This window comes from Lathyrus oleraceus, chromosome 2 (assembly GCF_024323335.1).
Source record: "Lathyrus oleraceus cultivar Zhongwan6 chromosome 2, CAAS_Psat_ZW6_1.0, whole genome shotgun sequence".
Lineage (NCBI taxonomy): Eukaryota > Viridiplantae > Streptophyta > Magnoliopsida > Fabales > Fabaceae > Lathyrus > Lathyrus oleraceus.
The window spans coordinates 118,259,265-118,266,233 of NC_066580.1; the positions used below are offsets into that span (position 1 = coordinate 118,259,265).

At 38.7% G+C, this 6,969-nt stretch overlaps 1 long non-coding RNA gene across 6 annotated transcripts; it reads left to right on the top strand.

Annotated features, from left to right (window-relative positions):
• The first annotated feature begins 3,754 nt into the window (after positions 1-3,754).
• LOC127118404 (uncharacterized) lies at positions 3,755-5,918 on the top strand. 6 transcript variants are annotated; one of them, XR_007802203.1, is made up of 6 exons: positions 3,762-4,508; positions 4,584-4,763; positions 4,896-5,028; positions 5,175-5,289; positions 5,336-5,418; positions 5,590-5,918. It is a non-coding gene; the product is annotated as an uncharacterized LOC127118404 (long non-coding RNA). The 6 variants fall into 6 exon arrangements; XR_007802204.1 differs by having other exon boundaries at positions 3,763-4,508; positions 5,342-5,418; XR_007802202.1 differs by having other exon boundaries at positions 3,770-4,508; positions 5,356-5,418.
• The last annotated feature ends 1,051 nt before the right edge of the window (positions 5,919-6,969 follow it).

Below are 6,969 nucleotides of genomic sequence, written 5' to 3' on the forward strand. Positions count from 1 at the left end.
AACAAAACTTGACGTAAAAGTTGGGACCGACTAGGACGTCAGTCCATAACCTGGGGGTCTACCGAATGGGGTTACCAAAGGTCCTAACCCCTGGTAACGAGGGAATGGCGATGATGATGTTTCATCGTAAGTCAAACAGAGGTTATGCATACTTGCCATAAACTCAGTCGGTGAAGCTAGCGGAAATATATCCTAACGTATCGCATGCTCGAACATACAACAGAGTCGCCATCGAACTTTATTTATTCCAGAAGGAAAGGGAAAACATCGATAAAACCCGGGGGGAAAGAGATATGCTAGGTAAGGAAGTCGGTTATGCTAGGGGAAGTTATTAGCATCCCTAACATCCATGGTACTCCATGGGAACCATTTTGATTATTCTCGCTCGAATAGGTGTTATATCTAAAGATTACTCGCAAAAGGATGGGAAAGGAAAGAAATAGATAAAGTGTTCGGTGAGGATTGGGGCCCTCATACCTACGTATCCTCATAGTGCAATGAGGAATTTATAGCTCCGTAGTTCAAAGAACTAGAGGATAAAGATGAAAAGAATTTATGATCAAAGTATGGTCTGAATTAAAGAATGGTGTTTTGAGCTCCAACAAGGGTGAAAATGTGAACCCAAGAGTAAGGTGGCTATTACCCGTACGTGGGCTAGTAAGACCGCCACTATAGGGTAAAGCCAAAAAGACGAAGAAATAGGTTTTTGGGCACAGTCCTAAACATCTCTTGGTTTACAAGGTGATGCAAGAAGGAGCACAAAGAGGTAGTGTACTTGGCTCAAAGATAACTGGAATATCACATGGAGTGAAGGAAAGTAGAATATGGATGTATCATGGATATGAACGGAATGAAGTGACTGAAGTCACAGAATTGAGTATTTGAAAATAAGTGACTGAAGAAGTATTAGTTGAGACCGAAAGGTGAAAGTGTATTGGAATCCATAATAGAAGTGAGATTTGTACCATAGAGAGAAACGACTTTAATCGATATGTGGACTAGTAGGACTGCCACTATAAGATGATTAGCCAAAAAAGAAGGAATTAAGTGTTTGGGCACAGTCCCAAACAACTCTAGGTAGAGATGTGGACTTTCACTATATCGTCCTAAAAGGGTGTATATGGAATTCCAAAGAAAATGTATTTCGATGTCAAAGGAATAATGTGGCACTGGGTGAACGATTTATGATCGAAGGTAGATAATGGATTATGAAAGATATGAGTGGTTCCCTAAGGAGGAAGGAGGAATAATTAGAAGTATGCTCGCCAAGGATTCGCATCCTCGTGCCTACGTATTCTCATTGTGCAATCAGAAATTCAGAGCAATCGTAGTTCAGAACCACAAGAAATAGAGAGAGAGAGAGAGAGAGAGAGAGAGAGAGAGATACATACAATGATGAAAAGTATAAGTTGTACCAACAGAAAGGTATCAAAAATGTATTTGTCCAAGCAATAGGGACTCACAAGATAAACCCAATTTCAGAGATTAACTGCCATGAAACAAGGAGAGAGATATTTGTCTAAGCAACGGGGACTCACAAAACAAATACCACTTCAAGGAATGATTATAGTACTGTATAGTACAAGGAATGGTGTATCATTAGATGGGGGACAAACAGTTCGAGATCAAATAAGAATAGTATCTTGGATCCAAGAAGGAGATAGACTCTGAATCGAAGAGCAAGGTAGGCATCTACCAGTACGTGGGCTAGTAAGACCGCCACTGTAGGGTAAAGCCAAAAACGAAGACTTAATTAAGTGTTTGGGCATAGTCCCAAACAACTCTCGATTGATGAGGTGGATTGTCGTTAAATCTTCCTACAAGGATGGACAAGGTGTCTAAGGAGAAGTATTATTGATCTCAAACAGATGGTAATAATTGAATGAAGAATGATTGATTGATAAATAGGGTAGATTGATAGATAAGGTAGCTCACGAAGAATATGGATTCTCCTACCTACGTATCCTTATAGTGCAATAAGGAAATCAGAGCTTTCGTAGTTCATCGCACTAGGGATGAAAGCAAGAATGATTGGAGGAAAAAGAAAGTGATTGAATGATTGAATAGAAGTGAATAGAATGGAATGAGATGAATTGATAAGAGACTTGACAGTCAATTGATAGGAATCACACTAAAGTCTATGAATAAGGGTGAACTCTTTGAATATTTTAGGCTTACGCCCCATACGCAAAGTCGCTCGAGACAAGGATGGGAGCAACTTCGTTTCATCATTTCCTATTAATTAAGGCTCGTAGTGCATGGTACTTATCTTAACTGACAAGTTGTTGGTGAAGAATATTCACTGTTGATCCTTGTGTTGATGTTGATTTGCATGAAGATCGATTCGAATTGCACTAAAGTCTATTAATAAGGGCGAATGCTTTGAATATTTGGGGCCTACTCCCCATACGCAAAGTTGCTCTAGACGAGGATAGGAGAGACTCCGTCTCGTCATTCCCTATTACTTAAGGCTCATTTCGTACAATTTAAATCGTATTTACCAAGTGTTAACCTTTGATTTATCTTGTATAATCCACTGCTTGGTGTGACTGAGGATGCCTTGATTGAAGATCTTGACTTGAGGCTTCGAGCTCCACGGCTTAGAAGAAAAAGTCTTATTAAGTGACCAAGGGTCTTTTGGTCACTCAATTTAGACTGTGGGATTATACAAGTTCAAAGGATTTAATTGATCAAAATTACTTTTGATCAATTTAAATCGGAGGGTTAAGATTGATTAGAAAACTAGGTTATTCCTATTCTAAAGGTTAGAAATGATCAAGCTAATCTAAAGGTACATGTTATAATTGATTGAAAATTCTATGTTAAAATCCTAGGGGAGCATGTTAATGTCAATCAAATTCTTGATTAAAATTCTGTATTAATTCTATTCCTAAAGGAGTGTGTATTCATGGCTAAAACACCAAAATTACCCCTAAAGGGTAAAATGGTCAAATTGTAAAAATCATCATTTAGCACAAATTGAAATTCTAATTAAAGCCTATAAAAGTCTAAATTTATTAATTTCTAAAGCATGATTTAACATAATTATTTGAGAATTAACTAAGTTTAACTAAAAACCAATTAATTCTAATTCTAAATCATTCTAAAATTTTAAAACTAAAATTCAATTAAAACCTAAATGGTATTCTAATCCTAGTTTCCTAATTAAAAGTCAATTAAAAAACAAAACAAGAAATAATAAAAAATAAACCAAAAAAGATTTGCGCCAGCAGGGGGGATGTCAACCCCAAACTGGGGTGTGAACCAGAATTCAGGCATATAGGCCTAATTCAGGTGGCCCATTGAAGATATCTGAATTGGGGGATGTAGTTCTGGATTGGAGTGGTGGGGAAGCAAACAATATGGACTTTGAGAGAGGGGTCCAACCGGATTTTTGTATGTGAACAAAACAATGGGCCAAGGCCCGAAATCTTAAACCCTTGTACAAGGGGGAAGACATGAAACGCAAGGTGCAATGAGAAAAACATCGGGCTTGGCCAAAATTCAGGCCCAACAACCAGAGTCAAATGTGTTTGAATAAGTCAAACACGCCCTCTCTCCTAAATACCTCGTCGGACACGCCACGGGCCACCCCGCCGGAAATAGCTTCCTGCGGGGTGGCCATCAAAATGCAAACAGGAGCTAACAGAATGATCATCTTCTCACACTCTACTTGGATCTTTGGTCAATTTCAAGAAAACAAAAATGAATTATCCAAACCGGAGGCCTATCCATATGAGAGAGAGAGAGAGAGATGCTTGCAGGGAATTTAATGCAACGATTGCCAAGATCCGAAAATGATGAAGGAGATGATGATTTATAGTGGTTAGGTTTGGATTAGAATAGGTTTGGAGTTAGTTATTGTTAGGTTAGGAGTTAGCGTAGGGATCAGTTAGAATGAACTCAGTGAGTTTTCTGTTGACTCACTGAGTTAGGAGTTAGTTATATGATCCATAATTGGTTAATTGATTGGGTTTGGGTGATTCCAATAGTGACTGGTTGTAGCAGGTTGACTTCAAAGGGGTTTATCTTTGAAGTTTTAATTATGACCTGTCATTTAATTGGCTTAGGTAAGTAGGTTTAAGTGTGACTTGCAACTGTGGGTTAAAACATGTTTAGGTCTCTTACTTGTTTTGATTTCTTTTGAACTGTGTTGCATTGTGAGGGCTTGTTAAATAGGGTGTTATTGTGGCTTTGTGAATGGATTAAGGAATATGAGCTAAACTGAAATATGCTTGAATTGCAGGGTTAATGGGGTCTATGGTGCAGCAAAGCAATGGATTAATACTTGCTTACTTTTGCTATAGCTAATTTGGTTCAGTGGCAATAGCTTATTGACTTGCAGGCTATACATGGTTGTAGAATGTTGTTACTCAGCATTGACACAGGTGTGCATCAATATCTTTTTTGAAGGATTGGTGATGGAATGTGCATATATGTTGTGGCTTGCTTGATGTTGTAAGCCAGCAGGATTTACAAGTTTAGCTGGCCTTGAAGCCTTTGCCTTGGTATGTTGAATTGTCTAATGCCAGCTTCTATGTCACATTCTTGGGTCATGAATGTAGGTTGCCTGGTTGATGCAGGGAAATGATGGTCTTCATGCTGGTTATCCTTCCTGCATAGGATTGAAGCTCATTGGTTGAATGTTGCTACTGGCTTGTGGTGCACTGCAGGTTTTGTCTTATGGTTTGCCCACCTGTTATGCCATCATGGTTAAATACTGGCTGTTGAATTGTTAATGCAGGCTTGGTGTATGAAGTGAAGTAAGTCCAAGTTGTGGTTTTGGTCATCGTTTGTGCAGCATATCTATGTTAATTTCCTAGGGTAATGATTATGCTTGAAGAATGTTGTAGACCATTGGGTTGTGTATGCCTCTGATGTTGGTTTTGATGCAGGTTTCAGGAATTTAGCTGGAGGGATCCTGGCATGATGATAGATCAGTTGCCTGTTGCTATCATTGTCAATTGATGGAAAGGCCTGCATCGTGAACTTGATATGTAATTGTGCACTAATGGCTTGATGTTAATGGTGAGAAAATTACTGTTAACACTGTCAAAGTTGGAAATAAAGGTTAAAGGTTAACGAATGGGAATATCAATGCACTTCCATGCTATTGGTTTTGAATTGTAGTCAGTTTATGAATATTGTGCCTGCTACTTGGTTTTTTATTGTAGGTTCAGTTTGTTTTGTTGCCATTATTGGACCTGCATCAAGCTAGTTACAAGTATTGCTTTATGATGTTTGTCCATTGTTTGCTTGGACTGATGTGTATCTCATGGACTTGCTATGGTAAGCTTTGGTTTTGTTCTTCTTTTTTATGGTGTTATTGCTCAAGTGTTAGTGTACATACTCTAGGACATGATTCTGCAGCTAGGCAAAGTTGGGGCAAGTTCTCAATGTTTTGGCATAATTCTGCAGGTATGTGTTAGTACTGCAGGTTAGGTATTGGGCATAGCTTCACCTTGGTCCTGTTTCCTGTTTTTCCTATTTGTACCAACTTGAGTTGACAGTTTTGCAGCATGTGTGTATTGCTAGCTTCCATTCTGGTTTTGCCTCATATGTTTGCTAAACCTAGCCTTGTGAATGCAGGACTGCTCGTGTAATGCACATGATTTTGCACATGGACCAAATTGCTTGAAAATGAATCAATGCCAAGTGGGTTAGGTTAGATTTTAGGTGGCCAAAAATGGAGGAGTTGACTTTGGTCAAAGTTGACCAAAAAGTCAATTGTTGACCAAAGTCAACATTTGGTCAAAGTTGCAAAAAATGTGTGTTTTTTCATGTAATGATTAATGTAAGGGACTGTAATGGATTATAAGGGTTTGAAATGGTTTAAAAAACGAATTGAAATTGGTTTCCAAATTGGTTTGTTTTTGTACATGTATGCTTGATTTTGAAATGAAATGAACATGACTTGACTTGTAAATGGAATGAATACATTAACATGGTTGATGAACAAAGCTATAACTTGATGAAATAAGGCTAAGGATTGAATGACACATCATCCATGAATCAGTAGACATAACCTCCAATTGGATTGTGATATAATAGGTTTTAGTTGTTTTGACAGACAAAGCCATGAATGCACCAACACTCCATGTATAAAATAACAAGACATTGAGACTAAGATGGATTGGATTCAAGACCAATGACCAAGTGAAACCAAACCAACATAGACCAAGTACTTGAAGTGATTGGGTGAAATGACAAGGGTGGAGCAAAGTATGGAAGCTAAGGAACCATAGGTTTGAGCCAATACCCAAGGTTATGGGGGACAAGGATTAAGATGGTACCAATAAGTCAATGGGTGAAAAGTGGATGAAATTAGGGGTTTGGATGTCACCAAATGAAAAGTCAAGCCACAAAGCCCATCAAGACCAATCCCTCCTTGATTAGGGTTTCCATGAAGCCTACTTCCCCAACAAGCCTCTTGAATCAAACTAGATGCTTCAACAACAAGTCTTCCAATGTAGGAGTCCTCATTAGGGTTTTGATGGCCAAGACAAGGCCTAGGGAAGCTTTATAGGATCCATCATCATATCATTAAGAATCAGGGTTTTGAGGACCCTTGAGGATAACTTAGATAGCACCTTGTTGAATTCATATCTCCACCATCAAGCAATCAGGGTTTCACATCCCATATGCTTTGATGAAAGCCCAAATCACACTTTTCAAGTTATTACACAAGCAAACACTAGCTCCACAAGCCAAGAATTTTGAATTTATGGTGATCCCCTAATGGAATGACTGATGCATATGCATGAGTTATTAATGTATGCAACTGATCCCCAAGTCAAGTGGTTGGAAGGAAATATGAAAATATTGAGGGCAAATTTTGGGGTACAACAGTTGGCATTCCCAACGTTCTATGTATGGAGACCGTAAAACTGGGCATATACTGCCCAGAAGTTCCCATTGTTGTTGGTGTCGGCGTTTGTGGCTGACACGGTGTCAGAATTGGACCCATAA